Raw genomic sequence first — 22,087 nt, 5'->3', positions numbered from 1 at the left:
TGTCTTTATCACTGTTTTGTGTGTGGTGACTGTAGACTATGGACACCATATTAATAAACAGCACATTATTGTATGACATGTATAATTTCCAAGGAATTGTATTGAGTTTTTAGATTAATATATTTACAAACAAATTTGCAACAAAAAAACTTTGTTCGGTATTTTGTTGGGTTTGGCATTTAAAACGTATGCTAGTGTGGTGCTGATTTTCTTTCATGGTGATTTTATATACATCATCAATGTTAAGTGTATAATGTTACAATATATTCAAAAACATGATCTCTTACTGTAAATGAGAATAAGTAAACATCTAATTTAAAATTAAGCTGTGCATCCCTAATAAAGACAATCTTCTTGTGGTGGGGATAACAAGGAAAATAATCAAATAAAACAAGGACAGTGTTTATCAGCTGTATTTTTACCACGCAGTACCTCAACAAGCATCTGAGGTGAAGCAAGAGTTACAATAAATTCTCTTTCACTATGTTAAAAGCACTATCTTAACCTCTTGAACCATGTTTCCCTTAAAAAGCTCCCGAAGTAGTTTTATGTGTTTTATGTGTACTGCCACATAAAAGAACTATACTTAATGCTTATATTGAGTGTATTAAGTATTAAGTATTAATTTTGAAGTCATATTCATTTTATAAATTTTCATTAACTGGACACTATTATGTATTTCCCTGTATCCATGTGCCAATGCAGCCAATTTTAATGTGAACTGTTTGATGCAGTGTGTGCTCCCCTCTACTTTCAGCTGCACTGGTGCTTGGGCAGTGTCTGTCCCAGCTTGTACAATTAAAAAGCTCTTACTGAATTTTTCAGTGCTTTGTTTGGCTTTAGACGAATCTCAATACTGATTAACTGTCTCCTGAAATTGGTCACACTATTGGAATCAAATCATCAATTGGCCTATGATGGAAAACAATGTCATATTCAAAGATTTTGTCCAGTTTACATACTACATTTTTTCAATAACCCAAAATTATTAAATTGTTTCTGCTCAGTGGTAAATCATTATTCATTAAATGTTCATCCAGCATTTACCTATTCATATATTTTCATCTTATTGACAAAAAGCTGAATATAGTCACAACAGCTTTAAGACGTTTGGAGCCAATTTCCCTTTCTTTGTCTACAACAGTGATCTGAACATCTCTGAATTTTGCTTCTCCAAGAAAAGCAAAGAAATACAAAGTAATTCAACATGGCTCCACTTGGTCTGCTGTTGAACCAAATGTGCTGCCCCTCAGGGAACATATGAGCTGAGGAAGCTGAGGAGCTAAAGTCTTTATCAGATAGTTTCATGAAAGATAATAAACAGTCAGGCCCCAAACCGTACCAGCCGAGTGTGTTCTGCATGTAGTCACTGATAGGTGCATAATTATTTATTGACTCAGTTCAGTCTCTCCTCCGCACCTCAGTGGGTTTTGACAAGCTCCATACTCTTCTGTATTTGTGATTTCAGCAGGTCCTTGGCCTCAGGATCACGGCGATGGAAGAGACCTCTCGCCATATCAGGTGATCTGGCCAAACAAGCTTCTGTGTCTCAGCACATAGCTCAACAGTCCCTACAACTGGAGTAAAGAGCTATTCAGTGGATCTTTATCAAAAACCACCTGTCACTCAGTCCTTAGAAAAGTGGCAAGACGCCTTGTCGCAATTTCTTTGCACATAAAGACAAATACCTTTGTGGATACACCTTTACATGTACAATATATGCTTGAGATATTTCACATTTTTATAAAGAAGACAACAAGAAACTGATGTTATCCCCAGCATGGTCAGATTAACCTGCTCGGAGGCCCCTGGGGCAAAAATGAGCTGCCGGGCCCCCATTAACCCCTTAATCCTCCCCCTCTCTGTCCAGTGTGTACGGTATTTATATGTTTGCCCCAGGTTTGCTCTACTGTAATTTGAATAAACCTAAATTAGAGTTAACACAAATTAGTTTAGAAAAGAGCAATGTGAAAGCACAATACTGAAATAATAAAGGTCTTAAAACTAGTTTTTGACACTGATAATCTGACTGAATTGCCATTTCAATTTCACTTATACACACATAATTACACATAATTGTTTTCTGTTTGGGTGGAGGGTTTATTTTGCCCTGACCAATCAGCAGAAACTAACTTGATTATTTTTCCAACCAAGAAAACAGCCACCAATGAGCATAACACCAGACTTGACTCACTGAAAAGACCAGCTGTTAGGCAGCAATTCAGAGGTCCGTAAACAACAATTTAGAGGTCTGGAAGCAGTGTAAGGCTGTGTTTAGACATTAACACCGCATGAAAAAATGCTGCCTCCTCATTCATTTCAATGAGGCCACTGAATTAATGCAGTACTGGTGCCATAGCAGAGGAATCCAAACACGAAATCAAAAACACAGGTTTGTCCTTAAAAAAAAGTTGAACCTTGCTCAACTTTTGCACCAAAGATGTTGCATTGCCTCAATGAAGGATATCATTATTGCTGCTCTTATAACTTTACAGAGTTGTGAAATTCATCCAAGTAGCCTTATAAACCACTGTGCACTTTTTTGGTGTCTGATAAGTCTTAAAACCTGACTGCATAAAAAAGATGGACATAGCGAGGTGTGACATCACCCTTTGGTTTACTTCGGAGTCGGTTTGAAGCCCAGAGTTGCAGCTTATGGTTGGGGCCGTCTTTTACGCTTGGAGCCAGGACCTTCCAAATCTGCTACCTGGACCGAAGCAAATGCTAGTTACTGGGAACACCAAACAGCGAACACTTTGGCTAACGTTAGCTACTTTAGCTAAATTGTGCTAATATTATTAAAATATTGCAGGGCAGCATCCATTGAGGGTCTTGTTAGTCTAACTCCTTAACCACAAACACAGCAGAACTACGTTTCTGGAGAAGAATCACTTTTAATTCTTTAAACAGAAGCTCCAAATGTCCAAGACAGCTCAAATCCAGGAGCCGAGGAGAGCAGCAGGTGAGCAAACTGTCAATCATCACCCACACAGCAGACATCAAAGTCTTCAAATCTGGATGATTCAAATCTGGATTAATGGAGCAATAATTTCCAAAATGACCACCAGCATACTGAGTAGAGGGCACAAAGTTTGAGACCATAATGACTTGATGAAAAAAACAATTAACTTAGTATTTAGAGAGAAGTTGACGCGTTTTGAATGGGAGTCAATTGGAGCCAGAGATTTTGATGAGTCAGCATTTAGCGGCCATCGGTGGCATTGCACTTTAAGGTACTTCAGCATTGGCTTCAGCCTCAAGCTGTTCCTTTGGCTTCAAACTCACAGTTCTATTAGGCAAACAGGCCTGTGCCTTGATGTCTGTTGATGTTTAATTTTCAGTTGCCCAAATTACCAGATAACATAGTGAAGCAGGGGCTCTTGGGAGCCCTTCAGAGGTGTGGTGCCTGAGAGCCTACTTTGCCAGGTTGATAATCCAGCCTTTGGTGGACACAGCGACATCAAAAAGAAACAGCCCAATCAAGACAAATAATGATCTCTTAAGTCTGAAATAATGCATAGTCATTTGTAATAGATCATCACTTGTCAGATCTAATCATGGGAGAGCTCACAACTCCATCCCCTCCCCCCAAACCCTCTTTCCAGCAGAACAAGAAGAAAAGAAAAGCATCTGATAGTCCAGTCTGATACTCACTTGGAAGAGGAGGCATGGTGACAAATAAAACCCAGCTGTGTTCTCATCCTGGCTTGGATTTCATATTTATCTCTATTTGCATTCTATTGAGATATGTACTGGCCTCTAAACAAGTTCTGCATTGTGGTTTCTGGCTTGTATCTCAGGGGACTTGAGGCTGTATGATGCTTTGTAGGAATTTAGGTTATATTCACTTGGCAGAGAAGCAGCGGGAAAGTGAAGTCAGGCAGCTGACAGCTGATTTTGTAATGAATTGTTGTTAAATTGTTTTCATATCCAGTGTTAAAGGTTTTGATGGATTGCTAAATGTTCCATTTGGCTCAACTGATGTACTGGAAGACGTAAAGAATGCACAATACGTAGACATATTTTTTGTGTTTGCTGAGTGTTACCTCACATAGACATTTATGTTTAGCTAAACTTGAAGTTTTAGCATCGACAAAAGTAAAATCTAATTAAATGTAATTGCAGCAGTCTGATCCTGGTCTGTAATGTTTGGTGCCAGAAGTACAGTGGTTTGTTAGACCTTTACCTAGCTAACAGTAAAAAAACAACCCTTGCTTATGTAGGTAATACAGATTTGTAGCATAAGATTTTCATTACAAATCCCACCTGTTGCAAGTAAAGCTAAAACAAGAGTGTCTATCGGACTTCTTCTGAAGTTCTTTTACATGAAAGATGGTGTAGATTATACTGACTGACCTCAGACTGGAAAATGAAAACAGCATAAGCATCTCATTCCAGCATACGCAACTGGCTCTCTGTGTTCAAAGACATTTTAATTGTGCTTTTTTATATATATACTGTATATGTTGGGGTTTTTCAAGTAAAAACATCCCATACCTACTTCCCTACAAACTGCTGCCTACTCTTTTAACATTTAATTTTATGACTTTTGCTCTGCAGGCATGAAGTACGCTGAGTATCAACCTAAATGCCTCATACCAGCCAAAATGTGTCCCTGGCACCAAGTATTGAAAACTGTATTGAGAAGTGTCAAAATCTGGCATCAAATGTCTGATCAGATTCAATCTTTTTCTTTGATCAGATAGTTCCTGATTTAAATAAAAAATATTGCCAATTTTAGATTATACTTTATAATAGTAAAGTCATTGTATGATTGATTGTGTCTAGACAACATTTAACATTTAAGAACATTTGCTTCTTTTGATAAATGAAAAAAAGATTTTGCAGAACAAAACTGGTAAATGCTAACATCAGCATGCTTACATGGTCACGATGGCGTGCTGTTTTTCAGCAGGTATTGGCTTTTACCTGATGATGGCAGTAGATGAAAAATCAGGAGATCACTAAAGTTTTTAAAATTCATCCTGAGGGCAACATAAATGTATGTGCAAATTTTCACATCAATCCATCCTATATACATATATATATATATATATATATAGTAATTATACGAGACTTCAGTCTGGACCAGAGTAATGGACCAACTGACTTTATATACTTTGACATTACCATCCATAAAGCCATGCAACAATAGCATGGTTAAAAACATATTTATATTTTTCAAAGTATGGTATCAAAAAAAATGTATTGTTTCTGCACTGTATTGAAAAATTACAGTTCAATACAATTAGAAGACCTACACCATGAAGTAATCAAGTCCATATTGTATTAATTTCTCAAATTTTTTATCCTTCATTCTGTCAATAACTTGCAGCTGGAAGACCTTGATCAGGAGATCATTACAGAATCTATGCCAATTTGTGTTTATGGAAGCAAATATCCAAGGATACTACTATAATTTGGATAATCTTGATTATAGAAGAAAAACTCTGAGTGGGGAGTAACTTTTATTGGACAGAGTTAAGTGACAAGAATGAATTTGGTTGGACAGCAGTTGGACCTGCTGTAAAACACAGATCACTAAACAGCTTTTATACGTGAGGACCGATGAAAGTTTAAATGAAATCATCCATGTTTTATTTATAAAATGAACACAGTTTTGTTTTTATCAGCGTGTAGAGTAAGTAGTGTCAGTGTTACAGGAGAATTATACTTGCACTGATGAAGCTTTCTCTATACGTTCTTGGTTTAGACAAAACCTCAGAATCTGTTTATGGTCTATCAGCAGGATTGTGGCAAAAACATAAATCATCATCTTCAGTATCATAAATCACCACTGGGCCCTTTGACTCCAGCATCAGCGTATGTGCAGAGTCTTGATATTTTTTCATAAATCTGTAAGTTCATCTACGCTGTGTCGCTGAAAGATTATATAAACATTGTCACACTGAAAGCATGCCTTATGCTTCATTTGCGAGCTGGAAACAATCCAAATGTTTTCTGTTTTCTCTTCCACCCATTTTCCCCCAAAACCAAAGGGGCACTTTTGACAACAGAATAAAGAAATGTTAACTATCATGATTTATTAATAATGGGGAACAATTTTAGTATTTATTTATAATACAGCCATTTTTCCCACAGACATTTGTGATCTTCAGAAATGGCTCACAATGCAGTTTACATAAAGAATTAATCACAGAACGGGAACGAGTAAACTGTGCTCGGTGACCATAGCTTACCTCTGTTTTTATCAGAACCATGTGGAACATCCTTTCTATGCTTTTCAGATGTTTGACAAGTGTGTGGGACGATATATGCCAGAGTGGGTTGCTGTGCCTGGACCTGATGGAAATTAATACAGACATGATGTGGGATAGCAGAGCAGAGCTGGGAACAAGGTTTGAAGTGGGGATGGTAACATGCAGCGTGTAAGAGCTGGCTTGTTGCTCAGAAGATTTTTTCCAGACTCTTATCGAGGCTCGTTTTTTATATCTTAAGCAACTGTGGACTTTCATTTCAAAATAATATGCAGGACTATTTCAGGGAAACAAACCTTCCATACCTCTTAAATATACATACATACGTCTATAGAAATTATTAACAGCAAGTAGTGGTGGAAACAAAGTTCTTTCTACTCAATACCATACTATTAGGAAATATTGTCTTCTTTGCTCCACTACATTTATTTGACAGCTAAAGTTACTAAGCACATTCATATTTTATCACCAAAACCTACATTTTTAAAATATGATGCACTGTTATAGATCAAATCACTTAAAGGTGCTGTGTGTAGAATTTAGTGGCATCTAGCTGTGAGTTTGCAGATTGCAACCAAATGAATATCGCGCTCCTCCCCTCCCTCTCCCCTTTCAAGCGTCTAGGAAAACCTGTGGTGGCCACGAAACTCGTAAAAAACGAACATGAAAGGCCCTCTCTACAGCCAGTGTTTGGTTTGTCCGTTCTGGGCTACTGTAGAAACATGGTGCAACATGGTGGCCTCCATGGAAGAGGACCCGCTCTCTATGTAGATATAAAGAGCTCATTCTAAGGTAACAAAAACACAACAATTATTATTTTCATGGGATTATACACTAATTAAAACATACTTATGAATATTATATTCCATTTCTGCCAAGTCTGTTCTGCTAGATGCCACTAAATTATACAAACTGCACCTTTAACAGTATGTAAAGTATTTAAAATTAGCTTAATTACTACTACATCTACAACTACCCTCTACAGGTTTTAAATGCTACTTACACATTAATGCATCAGTAATAATAAGCCAATAATAATATGTATAAAAATATAACACTGTGAAAGGGGTCATTCTGCATGATGAGATAATAAAAACACTTTTACTGTTGGTACTTAAGTACATTTTGATTTTAAAATTTCTGTACGTCTGTGACCCCAAGTGGCAATTAAGGGATAATGGTAAATGCTAAAACGTAGTGTAACAATGGACATTTAGAGTGAAAAATTCAGGGAACTAGAGAGACATTACATACCAATATCTACCATCTGTCTAAGGTTTGCTAACTATGGCTAGTATTAGCCACCATGAGCTACTGGACATATCAAAACAAGTTAGACAGTACCTGCAGAACACCTGAGTGTATTAAACTGAGCAAGGGTGTCTTTTATTGATCATGAATTCAACAAGAATGTGTTAGATGTGTTATATTTTCTTTCAAAAATTACATAGTCTTGTTTTAAAGCAGTTATAATCAACATTTTTATGTTAGAGCTCAAAGATTAGTCGATTAATCTATTTTGATAAAAAAACAATTGCCAGTCATTTCAGTCACTTTTCAAGCAAAAAAGCCAAATATTCTTTGGTATCATCTCCATAAATCTGAGGCGTTGCTGCTTTTATTTGTCATATAGGACAGTTATACAAATATTGTTGGGTTTTGGACTGTTGTTTGGAAAAAAAATAACAAATTTGAATGTCACCTTATACTCTGGTAAATTAAAAAAAGCATTTTTCCATTTTTTCTGACATCTTATAGACTAAGTGACTAATTGGTTAATTGAGAAAATAATCAGTAGATTAATCAATAATGAAAATAATAATATAATAGTATAAGAATAATAGTTGCAGCTCTATTTTATATTAACAATGGATCACGTGACTACTTATAGGTGAAAGAGAATTATCACAGGACTCCAAAGTTCCCTTCATCTCTTCAAATGTTTTAGTGTCTTTCGGCATATTGTTTTGGTTTTATGACCTGCACCTTTACTGTTTTGGTTCTCTCTCACCGCTCTCATTTCCAACAGCAGCAGACAGCTGTTCTCTGACAGACAAAGTTAGCGACTCACTGGTGAACATAGTGGAGCATTTTGCAGCTAAAGAGGCTTCAACCCTCTGGAGTTGGATAAGACCATAACAGAGTGGGAAAAAATTCAATAAATGCAGCTTTAAGATGCTTCATCGATTTATGTCCACCCTCTAATTACCAATTATATTTAAGTTTAATAACTTATTTTAGTATTATTATATCAATCAAAATGCATTACCAACAGACATGAGTGGAGGTCAATCTTTTCGATTTAAGAATGAACTGCTAAAAGTTGTTCAACAGGTGGACAGATGTGATACTAAATGTATTCTTTCACAGTTTGAAGTAGAATCCACCTAACAGCCTTAACATTATGGTAGAGACTTTAGCTCGGAGCCCAATAAGCTGAGACAAGACTCAACATTCCCACACACATATACACATGTAGTCGGGCCTGGAGTCCCTTGAACAGGACCAGTGGGAAGAGGGAAAAGGAGCTTTGTTGGTGGAGGGCAGGAGAAGGAGGGTCAAACAGGCTTTGGATGTATGAAGGAGCCTCAAGCATCACATTTGGGTCCAATCAAATCAGTAATGTTTTTTGGCCACAATATATAAAACAGATGGACCAAAAATGGGAGGAGTACAATTCTTTTGTATAAAAGCTGTTCAGAGTGGAAATGTAGCATTCTTCTTTTTATGGCGATCTTTGCAGCTCTCTTGTTTATTTTCTGAAATGTTGTTTGTTCATACTGTGGCATTTCTATAAACTTCTTATTTCTTTAAAACATTGTTTTGGTTGTTATTCTTAGCATATAATGTGTTTGCTCTGAAGCTTGTGTGGCCTTCTCAATCTTTGACCTGCCTGTAATATGAGATCAAATGGATTTAACCACTGACTTGAGTGTGAATGTCACCTTAAAAGAGTGTCTCTGAACATGCAAAGTTGTCTGACACCCTCAAGTGACCTCTAACCCCTCAGGAAAGCAGTGGGGGATGAAGTGGGCTCCGGGGTGTGGGGTTAGGGTTGGGGTTGTTTTAGCCACAAGGTGAAAACACGAGGGCAGGTGCTCACTAATGGGGCCTCCGCTCCCGGTATAAGGGGCCTGATTCGGCTGTGATGGATGGGTCTGGCTGAGATGCCAGGCCCCTTTGGGGCAGAGTCCACAGCAGGGGGGGCACCATCTGGGAACAGAATGTCAAGACCGGCCCAGGGTGTAGATTTATGTCCCAACCTCAGGTTCAAATGGCTGCGTCTGACACAGCGTAGATGAGGTGGCAATGACAGCTTTCCTCCCTTCTAGTCCAAAAAGAGTCCATCCATTTTTGTCTTTGACGACATCAGTTGGATGAGGGGGATCAGACAACTTTAGGGTCAAGTTTTTCCAACCTAACAGTCTTCCTTTTTTTCCTGGGTGTCCCTGAGTGTGTGTCATGAAGATAAACTTCAAGCATTACAGGTTGCAAATGACAGACACAAGTGTCAATCTCTCTGGTGCTGCCAGCATTGAGTTCTTTACCCTGCTCAACAAAGAAGAGCTGCTGTTGTGTATAGACAATTAAGTACAGACTGACTGAAAAAAATCAGACAGAGATATCCAAAACACTTTTTTTCTCCTTGTTTTCCTCAGGCCCCAGAAGAAGTAATTTTCTTTTCTTAACCACTCTACCATCCTCTTTGCACACACGCAATTCAGATACATCAACCATGTGCAGTAAACACAGGTGGCGAACGACATAAATTCATCCACTGACCAGTGAAATCTCCATCAGTTAGCTCACGGTAATAAGAATAGGAGGCCCCAGCAGCTTTTTGATGGGCCTATTAGTGCCTCGGCTGCACAGGGAGGTTGGAAGGGGAAAGGTATTAAATTAGGGCCATAGACACAGATGTGGAAGACAGAAGGAAAGGCTCAGTGTGTGTGTGTGTGTGTGTGTATGTTGGGGGTTCCCATGCCTATGAAAGTGGTCGTGCAGGACTATGCACAGTGTCCCATGTGGAGCTCATTTTATCCCTTCTCTTTGAGGATAATATGTGGAGTGTAGAAGCATAAAGCATGTGTGCATTTAAATTATTTAGTTTACTTGCATATAAAAGGAATGTGACTTTGTCTGTGCTTCTTAATGTACCTATATACAACTCAAAAACATAAAACATTTTATAGATGTTATATACAAAGAAAACCAGTATAGAAAAAGGCAGTGTAAAACAAACAGCCAAATAGACAGGACAAGTAGTTTTTATATTTTATATGTACAGGAGTGTATATATGGCAGTTTGGTCACCAGTTGTGGTGAATAAGTTCATTTAAAAAGACTGCAGCAGAGAAGTGAGTACATTTTAGTGTCAGGCACGTTATGTGTACCTACCACCCACAAGAAGTGATATATGAAAAGATATAATTTTACATCATGGGAAATAAATGTGTCTTCTTTCTTTTCAGGAATTGGATAATGAGATTGATACTATTGACCATGTCTATCTGTTAAGTTTTGACTGAGCTTATTAGCCTAGGTTAGCATAAAGTGTGGACGCAGGGGGAAACATCTAGCCTGGCTCTCTCCAAAGTTAAAAAACATCCCCCTACTACAGCCTCTTGGGGTAATGTAAAAATGAAATTTATGGTTTCACGGGGAGTTACATGCTGTAACTCTTTCTTGCTCGGGTGCAGTGACTTCCCTGACTCTTGTCGTCATGGTGACGTTGCCAGGCAACCAGTGGATGCACAGAAGCATTGGGCAGATGGATAAACTATTGTTCATTAAAAAAAAAAAATAGTTAGACCAGCTTTAGAGCTCTAGAGGCATATTGTTGAACTTTGGACAGAGGTAACTGTTTCCCCTGTTGATCTTTTCCTTTAAAGCAACAGTTCAACATTTTGGTGAACATTTACTTTCTTGCAGGGAGTTCCATGAAAAGATTGATACCAATCTCATGACTGTACAACATGTTGTATCTCATTTGTTTAATCCTTACAAAACCAAAGCATATAACGGCAAATTACATTTTACAGGGGGGTTACGTACCTTGAATTTTGGAGCACACCTACTGGAATAATTGATCACCAAGGCTTTTACTACAACAGGAATTTTAATTATTGTACATTATGCATTATACACTCATGACACCAATCCTAAAATATTTTTATATTTAAGGTCATCTAGAGGCAAGCATGATTTTTTCAGAATACAAAGCAGCTTTTAGTTTTATTATTTCTTATAAGCTGTGGGATATTTCATTGTTCTGCTCCTTCAGCAGAAGAACAGAAGCCAACATTTTTGTTCAAAAAATGAGGCAAACGAAACAGTCTCGTAATCTTGATGCTAAGTAAGTTTGTCACTTCATGCTTACAATTTCAGTTGTAATAGCAGGCTTAAAACCCAGACATCATGCATGGAATGGATTAGAATAAATATTATATTCAAGCTTGTATACACTGGATGTGTCATCTGATAGGGGATACGTAACTTCTGGCAGTACGAGGCAGAGCCAGGGCAACGTTTTGGTTGGAACGCTCTAACTCGATTTTGTGCCATCACCATTATTTTACCACGACTGTCAAGCAAAGATTTGGAGAATATTTAATTAAGCACCAGAGTGAAAGATAAGCATGGTCGTGTTTACTCTCTGGTGATGAGCAAAATTACCTTGTGGTGCAGTGATGATGCTCTAAAACACTTCCGCGTGCTTCTGTTTCATCTGTCTGCGACAAATACAACCAGGATGTCAAATGATTACAGCGGAGGCATTTCGGAGGAGGTCGTTTTGTCGGATGTTTGAGGTTGGAAAAGCCCTCGGCATTAAAGGGGAGCCATCATTTAGTTAAGGTGAGGCCAGTTTTTACGTGTGTGTGCAGTGATGTGTCTCCTGAATGAGTTTAGGGTAACTCTGGGTCTTTTCCTCCTCTTCTCAGCAGGACTCTGCAGGTTTAATATGCACCGCCTCAGGCTTGTTCCATCTGCCTCCACACACCATTAGCCAGAAACACACACACACACACACACACAAGGTAGTAACGCTACTGTAAGTCGGTGCAAATGTGCTCTCTTCTGGGTGTGTGAAAGAAAATAATAAACGGCTTGGTGATTCCTACTGACTGCATTCAGGCTACTTTCCCCAGTTACCACAGTAGGGGAAAAAGGTGCTTGGGGTTTTAATGTTGCTTTCTCCAAATGAAAACAACAGGAAAGTAATGATGACATGTTGGTGGGTCCATTAGACCACTGAATGTTAGTACTTGGCACTTTTACAAAAGTATTTCTTTACTGAGGAGAAAATGTGTACTTTTGGAAACTGGCTATAAAATAAACTCGCAGCCTAGTGAAACAAGAATGCCAGACATAATATGATGGAAAAGTTTTACTAGAATGAAAAGATGAAGCAGGACAGAGCACAGTTTCAGCAGTCGTAAGAAATACATCAGTGTGCTTAAAGCTGCTACAAGGAGTTTTTAACCGGTTGTGAAACAGTTTCAATTCAATACTGATGCCTCTAAATGACCTACATAAGCAAACAAGACCTCCATTGAGAAGACTGGCTATTTCTATATAGTTATAGATGACGCATATAGTTACAGATTTAGTTAAAATGATGCAGACCAGAAGAGCAGAGAAGAGAGAACCACGGAGGCAATGGTACTGCCAAATGGTTAGATTACCTTTTTTTTTTTTGTAATTAACGAAGCTAGTTATTTTTATATCTAAATGTGCTCAGGAGGTCACATAAATAAAAAACGTCAAATTAAAATGCACAATTTCAATAACCGGTTACATTTTAACATCACCACACTGATCAAACGACACATCATCAGGTAGAGACAAACGTGTTTTGCCACTGTTAGCTAGCTAGCTTTCTCTGTGGATCCTGCTTCAGGAAACATGGCTCTGTCCACTGGGTTGGAAAATGACCTGATTGAACTATCAGCAGACAGCAGCCTGAAGCTTCAGCTCACACAAGTTGACCTTGCGTCATTCTGGATACTGGCTGCCAGTCAATATCCCTCTTTGTCAAAACGGGCAATTAAATTTCTGTTGCCTTTCACCACCACCTATTTATGTGAGTCAGGGTTTTCCATTGTGACTGTCAAAAAATCAAAGGCAAGGAACAAACTGAAAGCAACTTTGAATGCTATTCTGCGTGTCAGCTTCTCACCCGTCCCTCCACGACTTGATCTCATTATTTCCCAGAAGCAAGTCCAAGTGTCTCAGCGAGGGTAAGCAGAGTATTTATTCTGGTCATTACAGCTGACAGTGGCATGACACATATTTACAGCCCAGTTTATTTTTTCTCCTTTTTTTTGCCATGTTATGTTTTTTTTCTCATTTATTTGGGAAATGATCCTTGGAATTTTTTTTTTACAATCAGAAGTAAGCCTTGAGTTACAAAAGGTTAAGAACCCCTGGTCTATGAAATAATGGCAGATAATTGTTAGCCAATTTAGTTTGTAAGGTTGAAATGAATGAATTAAAAATAAAAAGGAACCCCTATGCCTGCGGCTGATAGATTGCACCTTAGCATATAATGCACATGGCCGTGTACAGTCCATGGAGGTATAGGTCACAGTGGACATTACTGTAATACAACTGGCTCATAACGTAACATTTAATGGGGGCCTTGCTACCGAGCTATAGCTTGCTGTTGGCTTATTATTATGGAGACAAATGTAGGGAATGTTGATAACTTTAGCTTTCTCGACAAAAATACTATTACTGAGCAACCCAATCTATTAGTTGTAGGCTTACATGTAACCTAGGTGTATGAATGGTACTAAAACAAAGTTTACTTTGTTTCATCATGATTATATTACAATTATTAATCTTATATAGCCACAAGTAGATACATTACCTCATTGCTATGCATCCTGCAAAGTGTGTTTAAGAAAAATAATATTAAATAAGTTGTGTCTTTATTTCACTAGCTTCTAAAACAAATGCATGTGCTAGTCAAGATCTAGTGGTACAACAATCAACATAAATGAAAGCTCCTTGTAGTTGCTTTAAGGGCGCAGTATACTCCATCAGTACTGCTTGTCAGACGGTCAAATAGGTTTGGAAACCCCCTCCCCCCACACATTTCCCACGTCAGATTGGAGGGAGCTGTGTAAAGCCATTTCTGTAACTTTCCAAAATCGACAATCCAACGTTATTGATTGGTCAGCTCAGCGGAAGTGAGAAAGGAGCCGGGTTTTTCCCTTCTCTCTCTTTTGCTCTCTTTTTTCATTTCTGACAAAACTATTTCTGTCACTTTTCATGTGAACAACTGAGTGCAACACCATGAAAGCCGTCCAGGAAAGACTGTCTGAAAATGAGTGCCGTTATTCCCGTATTTAAACAATATCAACGTCTCCCCATCTCTATAACGGCTGACTTTTCATTACGCCTTCAAGTGCAGTCATTTGGAAATAATTATGAACACACATTGAGCATAAACCGACCCTTACAAAGAGCTGATGAGCTATTTCTCTAATACATCTTCTCCCAGATCAAGACTTCAGATCATTTGAGGCTAATTTTGTTATCTCGTCCAGCTTTTTTGAGTGGAGCTCCTTATCAAATGACTGGACTCAAGAAAAAACAGCAAAAAAGTATTAAACTGTCTAGAAACATCTGAAGGTCCCATTCTATAATCATATTTTAATTTTTTGTTGTTTGTTGCTGGCACAGTTAGCAGTTAAGCTTTGATGTACATCTAGGTTTGTTACACTGGTTGTTAACAACTGTTTAAATGCTAGCAATAAGCAGTGTAAGTTGCCATATTTTGGCAAAAAGATGTACTTGGAGGGGTGTCAAGTGTCAAGGTATTGTTGGGGTTTTAAAGCACATATTACATAAATGCAATGTCCCAGGTCGAGTCAGGCCAATGACGTGTTCTGTTATCAGAAGATTGGTGAACATACAAGTTCTGTCAGACGGTATTGACCATGATTCATTAGAAAGACGATGAGACAAAGAAAAAGAAACTCGATTGGAAACATACATTAGATGCCTTTCACTCTATGGCTTTTAATGTTCATATTTTATTAGCATTATGGTATAGATGGAGTGATAACATTTGAGGGTTGTGGGTACTTCACTTTATAATGGTTGTCCTGATTTCCGTGCAACAATTTCTTCCCTTCCGCATTTTGTATTTCTGTTATCTTGCTAATCTTGTTGGTCTGCTTGCTTGATTTATGCTCATGTCAGGTAATACGTGCTTTTTCCAGGCCTATATGTATTTTGAGCTAAATGTGTTTCTGTGTTTATCAGCATGACATAGAACAGATGTGCTTTTGGTCCCATTATGAGGTGTTGGATTCTCAAACATTTGCCCCGGTGACGTTAAAGACTGCGCATTTTGTTTTGCTGTAATAAGACCTAAGCGTGCAGAACCTTCTTCTCTTTTTATTTACTTTGCAAGATTAAGCGGTAAAATTTAATTCAAATATTATGAAGGTAAAAAAAAAGAAAGATTTAAAACAAACATAATTTAATGCACTGTTTCCCTTTTGTTCTTATCTAGTTGACTTGCATTCCACAGCACATTCAGATTTCCTTGAAAACTCTGTTTACTCATACATGCCTGTAGTTTTTGGCAGGTCAGCGGTATCTGGATGAAATTACCCTTAATTGCATTTACTTAAGTTGAATGGAGTTATCGGCATTACATGCTAACAGAAAATAAAACATTTTACAGTAAAGGAACAAAAAATCATATCACAGACATCTGGAAATTTTTAAAAAATGTCTTGGAGACCTGCTTTTTGTACTATGCAGGTTTTGTATGAGATAATTATATTTTGATGGTTTGATCTTCTCTTGAAACTGTAGAGAGTGACTACGGGTGAAATCTTGTTTCATGGTTCAGAGTGGCTGTTTTGAAGTTTCGAGGTTGAATCTGTGAACAGAGGTTGTTGAAAGTTTGTGTCGACGTGGTGCAAAGTCTGTTTCTGTTCAGTGGACTCACTGCTTCTAAACTTCTCCCTCCAAACAAAACGTGTCCTTGTTGTGGTGTCACAACTGTGAATGAATACCAAATCTTTATTTACACTTGAGCCTGTGTCTGGTATTCCAGGGGTCACTGTGGGTCACTTGCTAACCCGCTGCTACACTAAAATTAAGAGGGGGGGAGGAGGGGGTCTTCGTTTTTTTTTCCTTTCCAACCCCCAAATTCCTGTGATGAAGGTATGTGAGATTATATTTCACAACATAAACTGTCAAAAGGCAAATGATCCGTGACTTCTGGCAGAGTGGTAATTTGTTTGTGTCGCAGAGAACTTGTCTTTATGAAGTGAATGAATTTAAAGAGTTGACACTTTTTTATCTGCATTTACATTCTATAAACATGTAATTTCTTATTTTAAAATATTGTATATTTAAAAACTCATTTATATCTGTATGAAAACTAAAAAATACACTTTATTAAATCAACCTCATCAAATTCCAATAGAACCATAGTATTAAAAATGCAATATTTTTTTCCTTATACTTATTTAACACCCATTCACCTCCAGAAGATAAAGAGGAAAAAGAAAAACAGCTCAAACCTCGGCTGTAAATGTAACATAAATGTACGTTTATCCACCTGTTTTGGTCATGTGATCACATCCAGAAATTTTGGAAAGAGGTTCACTCTGTCATCCAAGATGTTTCTAGTAAACAGTTTTATCTATTAAACTGTATTTCACACCAAATCTCTGTTAACAATTATTTTATTTCCGGCTAAAAACATTTTTTTTCACTTTTATTTGAGCTCTTATTTGAGCTCTTAAGCTCTTACATTTTTTTAAGTCAGAAGAAATTGGATACATAAGTTTAATTCTTAAATTTGCAAGGACAAAAAAAGTGAAAAGTCTTGAAGAAATTGAACTGAAACCTCCCTAACAGAGCAGGAAACTCCCCTCACTGAAATAAAGGCATCTTTTAAAATTATGCATACTCTTTTTCTGATTTTCAATCACATATGATTCAGTATTGAGGAGAAAACAGCAACATCCCTTTTGTGAGGAATGTGTGAATGTGGAGAGGGGCAAGACTGTGGGTGCCCTTCTCCCTATGGGGCGGAGATCAGGTACAGGTCACTCAGAAAACACTTCTCTGACAGCAGAGCTGCTTGTACTTTGGTCTAAGTTGTAAAATATCCCCGAGAGCCATTCGCAGTGTGAGTCTTCCAGTTTCAGTATCGGTCAGGGGTTAAAGAGCAGGGCCCTACAGAAGGATCTGCTTGTCACAAAGACCCATGGACATCCTGCGAACATAAAACTGCCTGGCTCAGTGCTTTGTTTTATGGCACAATGACATTGTTTTCAGATCATCTAACTGCTATCTGGCTGAGGTTTTAAACAGCCTTCAAATATTGAAAAGTGCCTTGATTGTTCCTGAATACATATTCATCACATGGCGGCATGGTAGTCATCATCAGCCATGAAATGACTCATAAATGTCTGATCAATTAACATGAAATATCACTATTTGTGCTTTGTGACTGTTACATTGACTGATTACATTTTAATACAGAAAATATGTCCACTGCTATGTACAGCGCACGCATCTCTAATATGCATCTGGTGGTGCCAAAGCAACACATCCTCATAATGAAACAACCACATAGGTTCATTGTGCCCTCCAGAACAACTCATAAGAGCATTTCCAGAACGACCCATAGTTTTCTAATATGCCGCCTCTATTGGCAGTAATCGTAAAAAATAATTATGTTTTATGGTGTGACAACGCTGTGGTTAAGGTCTGGTTTGGTTTAGGCACAAAAACCACTTGGTTAGGGTTATTGAAAGATCATGGTTTGGGTGAAAATCATCACTTGGCCCGTTGTGTGGGTTTAAGTTACTACTTCCTTAAAGTTACGCAACCTTCGTCATCATGGCAACAGTGAACACCACGACAACAGCTGGAAACAGGTGGAAGGGGGAAGTGAAAAGCAGTCTCTTGCAGCTAAGTCCACTTTTAGCCACCTAATATGAAAATTTGTCACCTTATGTTGACGTCATCTGATCTGCGTCACTTCCCTGGCCGCTAAATGGCGTAAACGTAACTATAGCTCGTTTTTGCCGGCTGAATTTTCAACCTATACCATCGTTTTTCCTGTTAGGACGAGCTGGCTAAAGTCTGGTAGAGTCGTCCCACGGCTGCTCTAAAACCCCATACTGAGTCAATTAGACCTGTACAATAGGGACATCAATTACGCCAAGCAGGCATAATCTATATGACTCTGGAGCTCTAATGAGATTAATTCCTCTTGGATGGGATAAATTCTTTCCCAAATGTCAATGGAGAAGCAGTGATTGAAGTTAACAAGCTCATTAGTGCACTTCAGGACAATGTTCAGAGCTGTATAGTTGATTCTCAGTTGGCAGTCAAGGAGTTGTGGAAAGACTAGTGGATAGTGAAGCCTTGTGGATCTTTGTTATTGGAGGCTACTTAATGGCTACAAATTGATCTGTAACAATCCTTATTTCTAAAGGCAAATTAACAGATAACATCATTTTTGTTGTAGATCAAAACTAAGTCCAAAAGAAGTATTTTAATGCTGTTCACTAAAAATGGCAGTGACTCAGCACAGTTAAGTGCTGAGGATTTTAGACAAATTAAGTTACTGTAAAATATAATTTTCCTCTTCAAAGAATAGTTCTAAATTAAAATATTCTTACACACTTTTTTAGTAGCTGAGAAGATTATCACCACTCTCATTTCAGTATGATAAATATAAAGCTAATGATAGCGGCCGGTTTGTTTACCTTTACACAAAGACTGGAAACAAGAGGAAACAGCTAGCTTGGCTCTGTCCAAGGGAAACAAAATCTGCCTAACAACACTACTAAAGCTCACTAATTAAAACTTTATATCTTGTTCATTTAAATTTTACAAAAAGATAAATGCAAAAACAACAAGTTGCGGTTTTACAGGAATTATGTCACTGGGTCATATCTTGCCAGACAGCGTTGACTCCAGGAACATACTCCCCATAACACTATAAAATGTTGTTTTAACACTTCGTTTTTTATATGGTTTAAACTAACAAGATATAACGTGTTAATTAGTAGGCTTTAGAGGTGCTGGTAGACGGATTTTGTTACCTTTGGACGGGGCCAGGCTAACTGTCTCCAGACTGTGTGCTAAGCTAATCACACCAGCTGCTGGTGAGTGCTTAAAATAACATACAGACAAGAGAGTGGTATTAATTTTCTCATCTAATTTTCTTTCAGAATGCGAATAAGTGTACTTCCCAAAATGTTGAATTATTCCTTTAAATATAAGGCTGGCATTATTGGTTATTTTTCTTGCCAATAAATTCCATGAAAAGACAAAAAAAAACAAAACAAAAAACAAAAAAAAACAATCAATGCATTGGTCCATCTCTCAGTACTTTCTGACTTCCTTACTCTATCCGTGGCTCTCAGCCCCAAAACCATTTGTTCCTGCTGAAGACATAAATCTTTAAAAATAGATCACAAACTTTTTTTTTTTTTTTTTCATTTTTAAAGCATGTAAGTCATTTCCCAATATAACTTGGCATCATAGTTTTTCAAATTTTTCACAAACATTACTCATACAGGAGTAAATAGTACATTTGTTGGGGACTACTGTCAGCACCATTGTTCATCATGTTGAAGGAACATGTCCCCCAGTGCAGCAGTGTGTCTCATTCATGTGTTTTAGTTTTTGCACAACAATTGAGCTCTAATAATCTATGTCAGTTTTTGGCTACACAGACAGTACTAAATAATAGTTAACAGGATCAATTAATTGTTGGTTCTAGTCTTTTTATAGGATTTGTTGACAGTAACAAAACATATAGAGTAGCATCAGCCTTATATTCTAAACTATTCAGATCAGTTGTAATTTCATAATAAGGTTTGTGTAAAGCAAAGAAACTTAGCCCGAATCCCAAGATCCTACATGCGTTTGTGTGTATTAAAAATGGACTACTGGCAATCTGCTGAGAAACAGGACTTAAAAACAGGGCCTTGGTTTACATTACAGCATTGCTTTGATGCTCCTCACACTCAGCAGAGTCCTCATGAACATTCAATAAATTGATTCCTCAAACATTTCCACTGGGGTTTGGCGTTCTTTTGAACCTGCACCATACATTCTCTAATTGTTTTTGACAGTAGTCTAGCCCTTGGTTCTTTATTTTTTCAAAAAAGGAAGGAAAAGGGTGGAGTGTTGTGAAAAAAGAGAAAGAATGAAGGGTTACTGGGCTACAGATGGACCAGTAGGTCAGACAAGCTGTGTCTCATTTCCACACAGAGTTGTAATGAGAACCCGCTGGGGTCCCTTTAAGCACAGGCCTAGGATCAGCTTACCTCTATCCCGAGCCTCTAACCTTAACTGTCTGTGAAACGGTATTGTTAACAGAGACTGCATGGTATCTGTGTTTGGAATTGCAGTCTGTTCATCTTCTTTTGGTTCCTTTCCATCATATACAGCCTTTGTTTCTTTTCAACTCAAAAGGTGAACTTAAGTATCCAGGATGTATCACTTTGGATACTTTATCACATGTTTTACAGTCTGAGAGTGCATCATGAGTCTGTCAGCAGCTGATCATATTTAGTTGCTTAAGAAAGGTTAGCATGTGACCTGCCACACCACAGGTACAGTTTAGCAGGCTGACCTACTGCTTTTCTTATAGACTGCTCAGCTAAAGGGAGTCCAGTTGCAAGTTAACAGGGGGCTCTAGCACTTAAATGCCTGTATAAGTGTTTCTACAGAGACCCGAATAGAATTAACACACTTTGAAGGAAAGAAGATGAGGGAGGGAGAGTTGCCCTATAAAAGCAAGTTAAACTTTTGACACAGCCTGAAGAACCACTTAGGTCCCAGCTCTTGTGTTCTTAATCTTGATAGGCTTGGAAGACATTTTTGCTCTTTAAAACAGCTATAACCAATGTTTTTACAATAACAAAGGATCAAATGACTGAGTGTAATGTGAAATGTGTCACTCATACTGGCAAACTCACAGAGAATTATCAGCCAACTCTTCTGTTCCCCTAAGCGGTACAGATCTTTTTAGCACCTTTCAGCTAATTGTTTTGGTTTTTCGTCCCGCAACTTTTCTGTTTTCATTCACTCTAACGGCATCTCATAGCATCTTTTTCGACTGCAGCAGGCAGCTGTTTTCAAACATCTAAAAGTAGATTGTACCCTACCTGCCCAGCACCAAACAGCAGACAGAAAAGTTACAAACAGTTGGTGGAGAACAAAAACAGAGCTAAAAGGAGAATTAATATAGGACTTGCATTCTTCATTTGGGCAGGAACACGACTCAAAATGAATGATAATGTTGCTCTGTGTCTGCCAGATGTCTAAATAGGCAATGATTTACTAACAAGATCACCATATCAATTTAAAAGGTCTTTTTGCTGCAAGTTGGTAAGGGGCCAAAAAATCACATCATGCAGATTTAAAGAGTCAGTTCATCCAAATTACAGACATCCCTGTGGATATTCTTCATTCAAACTCATATGAGAAAACAGTCCTGAAATTGTTCATAGTACGTTCTGTGGATTACCCATTTCTGGTGTAACAATGACACGGTCTCTGGATAGATGAATATAGATGTTGGCATTGCTTTAAGCACCACAAATTCAATTAACCTCAAATTTAACTTTTATGGAGATATATGTCATAACCTCTGCAAACAAAATAAAACTATCTGCATGGCTAGATACAACCAAAGATAAATAAGAAAACCTTTTTTTTTATTTGAGTGAACTGACTTTAAATATAAAGAAAAATATTCAAGGTCATACTGGAGAGAAGTATCACTGTAGTACATCAGTCAACATGTGCCCACATTACTGTAGCTTTGCTCTAATTCGTTTCTGGAAATGGGCAATACATTC

The 22,087-nt window shown here is 37.8% G+C and overlaps 1 long non-coding RNA gene across 1 annotated transcript in view; it reads right to left on the bottom strand.

Moving 5' to 3' along the window:
• The window catches only part of LOC121905114, a 41,241-nt gene that overhangs the window by 9,565 nt on the left and 9,589 nt on the right, over positions 1 to 22,087 (bottom strand). The gene's annotated exons all lie outside the window — the stretch shown is intronic.

Source organism: Thunnus maccoyii, chromosome 2 (genome assembly GCF_910596095.1).
Source record: "Thunnus maccoyii chromosome 2, fThuMac1.1, whole genome shotgun sequence".
NCBI classification, from domain to species: Eukaryota; Metazoa; Chordata; class Actinopteri; order Scombriformes; family Scombridae; genus Thunnus; species Thunnus maccoyii.
The sequence above is the reverse complement of the archived record's forward strand: the minus strand, read 5'-3'. Positions and strand labels throughout refer to the sequence as shown.